This window comes from Erythrolamprus reginae, unplaced genomic scaffold (assembly GCF_031021105.1).
Source record: "Erythrolamprus reginae isolate rEryReg1 unplaced genomic scaffold, rEryReg1.hap1 scaffold_187, whole genome shotgun sequence".
Taxonomy (NCBI): domain Eukaryota; kingdom Metazoa; phylum Chordata; class Lepidosauria; order Squamata; family Dipsadidae; genus Erythrolamprus; species Erythrolamprus reginae.
Window position 1 is genome coordinate 48123 of NW_027248570.1, and position 12028 is coordinate 60150.

A 12028-nucleotide genomic window follows, 5' to 3' on the forward strand; every position below is an offset into this window, starting at 1 on the left:
TCTAATGAAACATTTACACAATTTGCAGAGTCATGTTTTCTCCCTCATGTGTGTCTTCTGGTGTACCACCATGTTGTCATGCTCACTAAAAGGTAAAAATATGGACAATGCCTTGTTTAGTGGTGTTTTCATTCAAGCCATTATCTTCCTTACAAGGGGAGGCTTGAATTTCTGTCTGCTGTATTTGGCTTCTATGTGGCTTTTCTATTGACCTTTTCCTCCCCACTGACTTCCAGATATTTCCTTTTTTTTAATTGAAAATAATCTCCTTTGACTTTTCATGTAACCTTTCCTTGAGTTCTTCTTAATCTGCTTATTCGATTTTGAAACATCTCTTGATTTTCTCTCTCTTGTCTAATAGCTGCTGGAGGAATTGTATGGTTTTCTGAAAGAAATGGAAATATTCTGATTTTCCGCTTGATTTTCTTCCCTTTTCAACATTGGTTCTTATTTACAATTGTCCAGAGTGCTCTTATTGCCATCCTCTTTGTCTGTAAGATTAAAAGAAAAGTAGTACTTTAATTGTGTATAAGGGAGTTGGAGATGATGTGAAAAATGAAAAAAAAAGTATATATAATGAAAAAGCAAACACGCCCAAACATTAATCACTTACATTATTTATAATTGATAGAAGACTACCGAGATCCATGTTGAAATATCCATTCAAATTCAGTTGTTTAATTGGGTCAATCAAGAATTCTTAGCAATGCAAAGGACTATCATGAAATATATCTTGAAATGCTGGGGATAGATTACATAATTGCAGATGCTGTTTCCCCTTAAATATATATTCTTCAATATCTTCATAAACAATTTCAATGAATGACTAGAATGGGAACTCGTTGTTTGTTCAATTGGGATTATATTCCACTCAATTCCCAGAGGACAATTTGGAGACAACACTAAACTGGCAGGAATAGCCAACACCCCAAAAGACAAACACAAGATACAGAAGAATCTTGACAACAAAATGAAATTCAGTGAAGAAAAGAAAAGAGGCTGTACAATTAGTCACGAAAAGCAAATGGCAAGGTACAGAATAGGTAGGTACAACCTGACTCAATAGCAGTAACTGTGACATGGATCTTGAAGTCCTACCATAGTGAACAATCAACTAAAAAAAAGCCAATAGTGTGATGCAGTGGCCACAAAAGCTAATGCAATCCTAGGCTGCCTTAACACAGGGCTAGAATGAAGATCATGTGAAGTGTTAGTATCAATTTATAATGCTTTGATAAGATCACACTTGGATTACTGGTGAGATATAGGTGAGATATCTGATAATGATTATGATTATTTCTGGATGACCTTTTTTCTCTTCTTTGCTCTTTTTTGATTGAATTATAAATTGCATATTTGATTTATGGCGATAAACAAAGTGGGAGGAAGGGGGAAAAGAAAAGGGAGGAGAGTTACAATAATATGGGATAATAACTAGCACTAATTATGTTAGGCATTATAAGGAAAGACCGAAGAAACAACAAAGAGTTAAAATCAATAGATTAGGGAAGATTATTTATTTATTTTTTCATTTATTCATTCATTTATTCATTCATTCATTCATTCATTCAATTTTTATGCCGCCCTTCTCCTTAGACTCAGGGCGGCTTACAACATGTTAGCAATAGCACTTTTTAACAGAGCCAGCCTATTGCCCCCACAATCCGGCTCCTCATTTTACCCACCTTGGAAGGATGGAAGGCTGAGTCAACCTTGAGCTGGTGATGAGATTTGAACCACTGACCTTCAGATCTACAGTCAGCTTCAGTGGCCTGCAGTACAGCACTCTACCTGCTGCGCCACCCCAGCTCTTTTATCATTATCACTGAGTTCAATGGTGGAAGATATTTAGAATTAGGAATAATATATAGATTATGGAAGATTTAGCAGTATCTTCATGTATACATAGGAGGAAGGGTTGTTGTTAGAAATTTTAAAATACATTTCCTACTCAATTCATTTATTTCACTTCTTTCATTATATCATATCATTTCTACTTTAACAGATCAAAAGATTTAGCACTGCATTTAGCAGTGAAAATAATTAGAATAGGGAAGATTATTGCACTAATATGACAGTGACACACAAATTAGGGAAGATTACGCTGGGATTCACAGCGGGGTTTATAGATTAGGGAAGATTATCATACTAAGAACGGCAGTGGAAAATATCTAGATTAGGGAAGAATGTTAATACTTTGGTCTTTTTTAATGGAAGATACTTTTGGCATAAAATAATGGAATAATAATTATTTAAATTTACTTTGATCTTTTAAAGTAGAAATGATATACTGATATAATGAAATAAGTGAAATAAATGAATTGAGTAGGAAATGTATTTTAAAATTTCTAACAACAACCCTTCCTCCTATGTATAGATTAAGATACAATATGAATAGTGTTTTTCCTTTTCTTTTTCTTTTCCGCTCTTCTTTTTCTTTCCTTTTCCCTTTTATTCTTTTTTTTAAAAATTCTTTCCTTTCTGGGCTTTTAAAGAGATGTAAATTTGGATATTTTCTATTGTTAAGGGCAGTTACGATAAAATGAGGTGATTTTTTTTCCCAAATGAAAGTAGGAGTGTAAGAAGATTGAATGTAAGAACGCTAGAAAGGGAGTGAAGCACGATGGCATAGTTAGGAAAAATAGCAAATAGCCAAGAGAAATTTAGAGAGTTATAGCACTTTAAATATAAATGAAAGCAAAGAACATTATCTAAAATCCGGATGATAGCATTTGGAAAGGAGGTAGCACAAGTTGAATGATACATACCAGAAATAATTGGATAAATAATTAGAAACATTTTATTAATTTGACTAAGAATTTGACATTTGATTTTGTATTGTATTATATTTTAATTTGAGGTATGTAAATTGGAATCTCTGTAAGGTGTGAAAAACAATAAGAAATTTATACCCCCCACCAAAAAAAGAGTGCAGAGAAGACCAACAGGGGGCTGGAGGCTAAAACATATAAAGAAGGGTTGCAGGAATCAAGTATGTCTAGTCTAGTAAAAGGAAGGACTGGGATGACATGACAGTAAGGTTCCAATTGTTGAGGAGTCAAAAAAAAAAAAAAGGAGTCCATTTATTTTGTAATGAACCAGAAGGCAAGACAAGAAGCAATGGATGGAAACTAATCCAGGAGAGAAGCAGAATACAACTAATGAGAATTTCCCTGATACTGAGAACAAGTAACCAATTGTCTGAAATGATATTGGGTCTCCTGCTTGCACAGGGTGTCAAAATAGAAGACCCGCAAGGTCCCTTCCAACTCTGTCACAAACCTCCAGTGATGGAGCACCCACAACCTCTGGAGGGAAGCCATTCCCAAAGAATTTTTCAATCTTCCCACCAGCAGAAAATTGCAGCAACCAGTTTCATAGCGTGCAATACCAGTGGGCTTAAATTTGGGCAGTAGGGGAACCTGTAGCAGCTGACATGCTTCAGCCGAGTTGCTTCTCTGCTTCGAGGCCGTACAGGAAAAACAAACAGCCCGATTTGCTCCCGAACTCTCCTCCCACCTGCCCTGAACTCACCTTCCAGCTGCTGTTTCGATCCTTGGAAGAGCACAAAAGCCGCTCTGCACCCCACCTTCCTCCCATGAGTCTTCCGGAAGAGGAAGTTCGTCTGCGTTTCTTCTCTCCTCCAATCTTTTCTAGCAATTCAGTACTCTACGGTTTTAACTCCTCTATTATGCACGTTTCTGGCACAGATGTTGCCTTTTTGACTTCCATCTCCTTGATAGCAAGAATAAAAACACTCTTGCCCCGTCTCTATCTAAGGCGTTTGCAAGATGTTTTCACTGTACAAATGCTGTCAAATCGTTTTTCACTTCCAGCGACCGACCTTTGCAAGTGAGCCTAGTGAAATAGTGAAATGTGATGCTACTTAGCTTACCAAGTTTAGATATGTTCTGAGCCCTAAATTTATTTTACTTTTGTTTAAAAAAATGATTTTTATTGAATTTAAAACAAACCAAAATACAAAATATACATATCTACAAGGCCAACATACAAAAAGAGGGGGAGGGGGAGGAATGTGAAAACATTTTTCCTTAAATTTATTTTTTGAAAGAAATATTTTTATTTTGTTTATTTACATATTTACATATCTACCAGACAACATACCAAAAAAGGGGGGGGAACAGGGAAACATTTCTTCCTAAATTTATTTTTTAAAGGAAACCATGGCTTTATTGAGGGCATCATGTCAGACTAATCTCATTGATTTCTTTGACTATGTCATAAAGGTGTTGGATGAAGATGATACTGTGGATATTGCCTATCTGGATTTCAGCAAAGCCTTTGATATGGTTCCACATAAAGAGCTGATAGATACCTTAGTAATGGAAACTGCAGTTTAATGTTTCCAACTGTAAAATACAGTGATCCCCCGGGTATCGCGATCATTGCGAGGGGTCCTGGAACGGAACCCTCGCAATGATCGGGGGACCACTGTACTGCACTTGGGGGAAAGGAATCCTCAATCTGAGTATTGCATTGCCAGTTCTGTGTTAGCAAACACAGAAGAGAAGGAATTAGGGGTAGTGATTTCTGACAGTCTCAAAATGGGTGAACAGTTTGGTCAAGCAGTAGGGAAAGCAAGGGGGCACAGTCTGTCTCAAAATGGGTGAAGAGTGCAGTCAGGTGGTAGGGAAAGCAAGTAGAATGCTTGGCTACATAGCTAGAGGTATAACAAGCAGGAAGAGGGAGATTGTGATCCCGCTGTATAGAGCGCTGGTAAGACGACATTTGCAATACTGTGTTCAGTTCTGGAGACTTTACCTACAAAAAGATACTGATAAAATTGAATGGGTCCAAAGACGGACTACAAAATTGGTGGAAGGTCTTAAGCATAAAACTTATCATGAAAGACTTCATGAACTTAATCTGTATAGTCTCGAGGACTGTGTGCGGAGAGGGGCGGCATACAAATCTAATTAAAATAAAATAAATAAATAAACCTGCGTAGCTGCCATGAGGACCACAGCCACTTCTTAAAAGCTCCTTTACCATGCTTACTTCTGATCCTTCCCTTCAATAGCCTTGTAATCCTAGCTCCCTTAACTGATCGTCATACGATTTAGTGTCCAGAACCTTTATCATCTTAGTTGCTCTTCTTTGCCCCTTTTCCATAATCTCAACATCTTTTTCTATATATCTCCGGGACCGCTTTCTGCCACACGAATCCCAGCGACCGGTTCGGTCCCACAGAGTTGGCCTTCTCCGGGTCCCGTCGACTAAACAATGTCGTCTGGCGGGACCCAGGGGAAGAGCCTTCTCTGTGGCGGCTCCGACCCTCTGGAACCAGCTCCCCCCTGAGATTAGGATTGCCCCCACCCTCCTTGCCTTTTGCAAACTCCTTAAAACCCACCTCTGCCGTCAGGCATGGGGGAACTGAAACATCTCCCCCTTGCCTATGTTGTTTTGGTGTTAGATTGATTGTGTGCTTGTTTTGTAATATTCTGGGGTTGTTTTTTATGAATTTTTTAGCTTAACATTGTAATTGGATTGGTGGGTATTGGATTTGTTATTATGTATTGTTTTTACTTTGTTGTGAGCCGCCCCGAGTTTGCGGAGAGCGGCGGCATATAAATCCAATAAATCTAATCTAATCTAATCTTTTTCACTTTATGTTGACCAGAATTGGACTCAATATTCTAAGTGTGTTCTCACTGGCATAATGGGAAGCAGTACTATAACGTCTTGTTGGCTTATTGAAACATTTGTTTCTACTCCATCGTGGGGACCTCAACTTTCAAGATGTCTGTTGAATTTGATTCATAAAGGAAAGAGTCATCAGGGAAGCCAGACAGATCCTTTTTAATGGTAGGATTTTCAAAGGCCTACAAACCCACTGGCACAACCAATGGCTGCTTTATAGGTTGTAAAGTTACAAGGAGAACTCTAGCTTAGTTGTCCAGTTTGAAAACTCCTTCTCAAATTGGCAGTGGTGGAGAAAACCATCCCTATATCTGAAAGGAATGGCAATCAGAACAGATCCAAGTTAGCCATTCTAATTTAATTGTGCCTAATGAAATGTCATTCTTTTCATAGAATGTAGCACTGGAACAATCAGCAACGCAACAAATAAATTAAGAGGCAGAAGCTTAATTGCAGCTCACATCATCAGAGTCACAGAGTGCATGGACTGATATACTATGACTGAAACTGAAATTCTAAATTTATAATGAGGGGGAAAGGGAGGCTGAGGAAGACAAATTGAAACATAGAAACATAGAAGACTGACGGCAGAAAAAGACCTCATGGTCCATCTGGCCTGCCCTTATACTATTTCCTGTATTTTATCTTACAATGGATATATGTTTATCCCAGGCATGTTTAAATTCAGTTACTGTGAACCACGTCTGCTGGAAGTTTGTTCCAAGGATCTACTACTCTTTCAGTGAAATAATATATTCTCACGTTGCTTTTGATCTTTCCCCCAACTAACTTCAGATTGTGTCCCCTTGTTCTTGTGATCACTTTCCTATTAAAAACACTTCCCTCCTGAACCTTATTTAACCCTTTAACATATTTAAATGTTTCGATCATGTTCCCCCTTTTCCTTCTGTCCTCCAGACTATACAGATTGAGTTCATTAAGTCTTTCCTGATACGTTTTATGCTTAAGACCTTCCACCATTCTTGTAGCCCGTCTTTGGACCCGTACAATTTTGTCAATATCTTTTTGTAGGTGAGGTCTCCAGAACTGAACACAGTATTCCAAATGTGGTCTCACCAGCGCTCTACCTAAGGGGATCACAATCTCCCTCTTCCTGCTTGTTATACCTCTAGCTATGCAGCCAAGCATCCTACTTGCTTTTCCTACTGCCCGACCACACTGCTCACCCATTTTGAGACTGTCAGAAATCACTACCCCTAAATCCTTTTCTTCTGAAGTTTTTGCTAACACAGAACTGCCAATGCAATACTCAGATTGAGGATTCCTTTTCCCCAAGTGCATTATTTTACATTTGGAAACATTAAACTGCAGTTTCCATTGCTTTGGTCATAGAGATGCAAAATTCAGGAGAGAGATTATAAATTACAATTGTAGTGTATTAGAAATCCACTGCATTTGTGGAGTCATCACTGAGCAAGAGTTGGAAAATGAGCTTTACATTACCTTTTGATTATTAAATTCAGTACTTCCAGGCAATATAAAGGAAGGGTTGTGGGAAATAGTGGCGTGGAATTTCAACGTTTGTTCCACGGAAGAGCCGAGAAACTGTGGTGTGCGTGAAAAGAAATTCTAAAAATCATGATCTCTGTCTCCCAAGACATCCTGCGCTGGGTTCCTGTGTTAGTAAAAGTATTTGGTGAGCTTCTGCCTATGTTTTGATTAATGAGATGGGAGTTATCTAAGGAGTGTGATAAGGATTGAGTTTGGTGCGCTTCCCAGATACAGAGTCAAAGCTAGTTTTTATGAGATAGAATTCTGCTTCTATGATACTTCTGAAACTATGCATTGCATTCATGTATCCTGCTCGAATGAAATAAAGAGTGAGTTTCATTACTAAGAAGTGATTTTCTGGGAATTGGAATTAATCGGAGGCCCGTGAGCAGAACAGATTGAAAGTCCACCCACTCAATCCACTGCACAGACTTCGTGAGGTCATGGCTCAGATGGAAGCTGACATACTTGATTTACGACAGATCATGGCAGCTCTCCAAAACTGGTTAGCTAATTTGCAGCAGAATCCCCCTCTTCTGCCTCCAGCTCCTCTGCCCAGAATAAAATGCCACCTGGCTCTACCAGAGAGATTCAGTGCAGAACATGATAAATGCATTCCGTTTCTCAATCAATGTCATTTGTATATTGTTCTGTCGGGCTCTCTGGTAGAATCCTCCCAAAAATTCACAGGTACAAATTTCAGACACACACATATTTGAAAATTCAAAACAATGTTCTTTATAATGAAAATTCACTTAAACTAAGCCCTCTTTTGGTATAGCAAAGAGCACTCGTTTCCAAACAAACTGGTAATTTATACAAGTCCCTTATAAGTTCTGTGATACTTAGCTTGCAGCTGTGAGGCAATTCACAGTCCTTCTTCTTTAACAAAGTGAAACACACTTTGCTCTGGTTTAGTTTCAAAGCAGGGAAAAATCAGCACACAAAAGGTCAAAGTCAGTAAAGCAATCATGAAACATAAGGATCAGATAATCCTCCACAATGGCCAAACCCACAGGCTGCTATTTATAGCAGCCTCACTAATTACCACAGCCCCACCCAACCACAGGTGGCCTCATTTTCTTTGATAATAATCTCTCAGTTGTTGTTGCCTATGAATCGCTCTCCGCATGCGTGACTGTATCATTAACTCTTGTTCTGAATCCAAGGAGGAGCTAGATAATTGATCTCCTTCTGAGCTGTCTGCCACACTCTCCTCCTCCCTGTCACTCATGTCTTCTTGGTCAGAGGAGCCTTCATCTTCAGATTCCACTGGGGGCAAAACAGGCCTGCAGCATGTGGATGTCTCCTCCACATCCACAGTTCTTGGGACAGGAGCTGGGCCAGAGCTAACCACAACATATATTAATTCTTGTCCAGAAGATTTTATTCATGGTGAGATGAAAGCTACTTTTATCTTGAGCCTGTTAATTGGCTCAGCAGCCGTCTGGTCATCCCCCTTGTTGGAACATCAAGACCCAATTCTACAAAATTATGCAGAGTTCTTCCAGCTGATGCAACATGAATTCTCTGATCCCCTCCGCATCCAGAATGCCATCACTCAACTACGCCAGATACGACAAGGTGCCAGATCTGTAGCTGACTACCGTATATAGCCGAGTTTCATCGTTTTATTTTTTTCCCAATATATTTTATTAATTTTCTTAAAATAGACAAGACTGACAAACATACATTTAACATAGAGATGGGGTTGTATCTTTCCCACTTATTCTAGAAGTAAAATTTCAATACAGAAAAAAGAATACATTCAAAAAATACTTAAAATCAACTTATTACTTTAAATGAAAAGAAGAAATTTGTTTTACCTTATATAGTAAATCTTCATACATAAACTAATTCTAACATAACTCTTAAATCATATCTCTACTAATACAATTCTCTTATTTATTTATTTTTTTACTTTTAATATTTCTTTTTTATCCATATATATACATTGTTCCATATCTCATAAAATTCTGTTTCCTCTTGATCTTTTAACCGTCTTTGTCATCATATCCATTTCAGTGCAATCTAGTATTTTCTTAATAACTTCCTCTTCTTTGGGGATATTTTCCCCTTTCCAATTTTGCGCATACATTATCCTGGCCGCGGTCAAAATATGAATAACTAGGTGTAAAATTTCCGGGGTTATTTCTATCTCCTGTTTTACTATTTCTTTTATTATTCTTTCTATCATTTTCCAATAAAGCTTAACTTTACTACACGTCCACCATTGATGATAATAGAACCCTATTTCTTTCTTACATTTCCAACATAATGGGGAGGTCTTAGGGAACATTTTTGCTATCCTATTTGGTAGAAGGTGTGAGTTTCATCGTTTTAAGAGCTCCCCTGAATTGGAATGGGGAGGCGGTGATGGAGATGTTCCAAGAGGGACTGTCTGCCAAAATACTGACTGAGCTCATGCACAATGCTACTCCTCGTACACTGGATGCGTTATACCAGCTGTTCTTTGAAATTGAAGCCAGAATGTGATCCAACCAGACCTGTCTGACCAGATAACAGATACCATTCTTCGAAAACCACAGACCAGTTCCTGCTCCTCGCCGGGGAATCCAGGCCACACATGCCAATCCACCCATCCCTGCGTCAAGATGTGACTTTCAGATTTATTTATTTATTTATTTATTAGATTTGTATGCCGCCCCTCTCCGTAGACTCGGGGCGGCTTACAACAATAACAACAACAATGTAAGAACAAATCTAATAATTTAAAAACACTAAAAAAACCCATTATTAAAAGAAATCAAACACACAAACATACCATGTATAAACTGTATAGGCCCAGGGGGAGATATGTCAGTTCCCCCATGCCTGACGGCAGAGATGGGTCTTAAGAACTTTACAAAAGGCAAGGAGGGTGGGGGAAGTTCTAATCTCCGGGGGGAGCTGGTTCCAGAGGGTCGGGGCCACCACAGAGAAGGCTCTTCTCCTGGGTCCTGCCAAACGACATTGTTTAGTCGACGGGACCCGGAGAAGGCCAACTCTGTGGGACCTTATCGGTCGCTGGGATTCATGCGGTAGCAGGCGGTTCCGGAGGTAATCTGGTCCGATGCCACCTGCATACCGTGGGAATCGCCCAACCGCCATAGCCAGAGATGAGTCGATGGACCTCAGCATTGCCAGATCTTGCCTGACTGAAGCTGAGAAACCCAAGTGTCGAGCTGAAGGTTTGTGCTTGTACTGTGGAGAAGCCAGACATTTTGCCATCGCCTGCCCCCAGAAAAGTAATTGTGCCACAGTTCCTGCTCCGGTTCCAGCCCGTGGCCCAGCTCAACAGTGCCTGGCCACCCTTCCAGCAAATGACCAGAGCCTGGCCTAGTGGAAACATTAGGTCAAGCAGGCACCAAGCCAAGTTATAATAATTAATAATAATAATAATAATAATAATAATAATAATAATAATAATAATAATTTATTGGATTTGTATGCCGACCATCTCCGTAGACTCGGGGCGGCTAACAACAATAATAAAAGCAACATGTACAATCCAATAATAAAAAACAACTAAAACCCCTATTATAAAACCAAACATACACACAAACGTACCATGCATAACTTGTAGTGGCCTAGGGGGAAGAGCTATCTCAACTCCCCCATGCCTGGTGGTATAAATGAGTCTTGAGTAGTTTACAAAAGACAGGGAGCGTGGGGGGAGTTCTAATCTCCGGGGGGAGTTGGTTCCAGAGGGCTGGGGCTGCCACAGAGAAGGCTCTTCCCCTGGGGCCCGCCAAACAACATTGTTTAGTCGACGGGACCCGGAGAAGGCCAACTCTGTGGGACCTTATCGGTCGCTGGGATTCGTGCGGTAGCAGACAGTTCCGGAGGTAATGTGGTCCAATGCCATGTAGGGCTTTAAAGGTCATGACCAACACTTTGAATTGTGACCAGAAACTGATCGGCAGCCAATGCAAGCCACGGAGTGTTGAAGAAACGTGGGCGAATCTTGGAAGCCCCACGATGGCTCTCGCGGCTGCGTTCTGCACGATCTGAAGTTTCCGAACACTTTTCAGAGGTAGCCCCATGTAGTTCCAGTTCTACAGATGAGAACCTTGGATCCTCGAGACATCTGATCCTAGCAACCAAGGTAATACTCAAGAACCCTGACCAAGCCCTCCCAGCCCATGCCCTGGTAGATTCTGGAGCCACCACCAATTTTATGGATGAAACTTTTGCTTGCTCCCATGCTATGCCCTTGTGCCCACTCAAGCTTCCCATGATAGTTGAGACAATCGATGGCTGTGTATGGTTGTCTGGACCCATTAGGTTCATTGGTTGCCGATCAGTTTCCGGTCACAATTCAAAGTGTTGGTTATGACCTATAAAGCCCTTCATGGCACCGGACCAGAATATCTTCGGGACCGCCTCCTGCCGCACGAATCCCAGTGACCGGTTAGGTCCCACAGAGTCGGCCTTCTTCGGGTCCCGTCGACTAAACAACGTCATCTGGCGGGACCCAGGGGAAGAGCCTTCTCTGTGGGGGGCCCAACCCTCTGGAACCAGCTCCCCCCTGAGATTAGGATTGCCCCCACCAGTGTTCCCTCTAATATTTTGGGGGGGGGGCGGAAAAGTATAGTGTCTGAGCGGCAGTCCCTTCGGGACTGGGCGGCACAGAAATAATAAATAAATAAATAAGTAAGTAAGTAAACAAACAAACAAATAAAAAACCCACCCTGTTTTGCCTCAGAGAATTTCAAAATAAAATACTGTACTGTGTGTCTATAACAGTGAGCTCATAATAGGGCAACTCTATCAATATCAAAATGCCACTTAAATAGTTGAGCTAGTTTCAAACTAGATTTTGATTTTCTTTCTCTCTTCCTTACTCCCATTC

The 12028-nt window shown here is 40.2% G+C and overlaps 1 pseudogene; it reads right to left on the bottom strand.

Moving 5' to 3' along the window:
* Positions 1 to 12028, bottom strand: part of LOC139155978 (zinc finger protein 850-like) — a 45346-nt pseudogene that overhangs the window by 14920 nt on the left and 18398 nt on the right.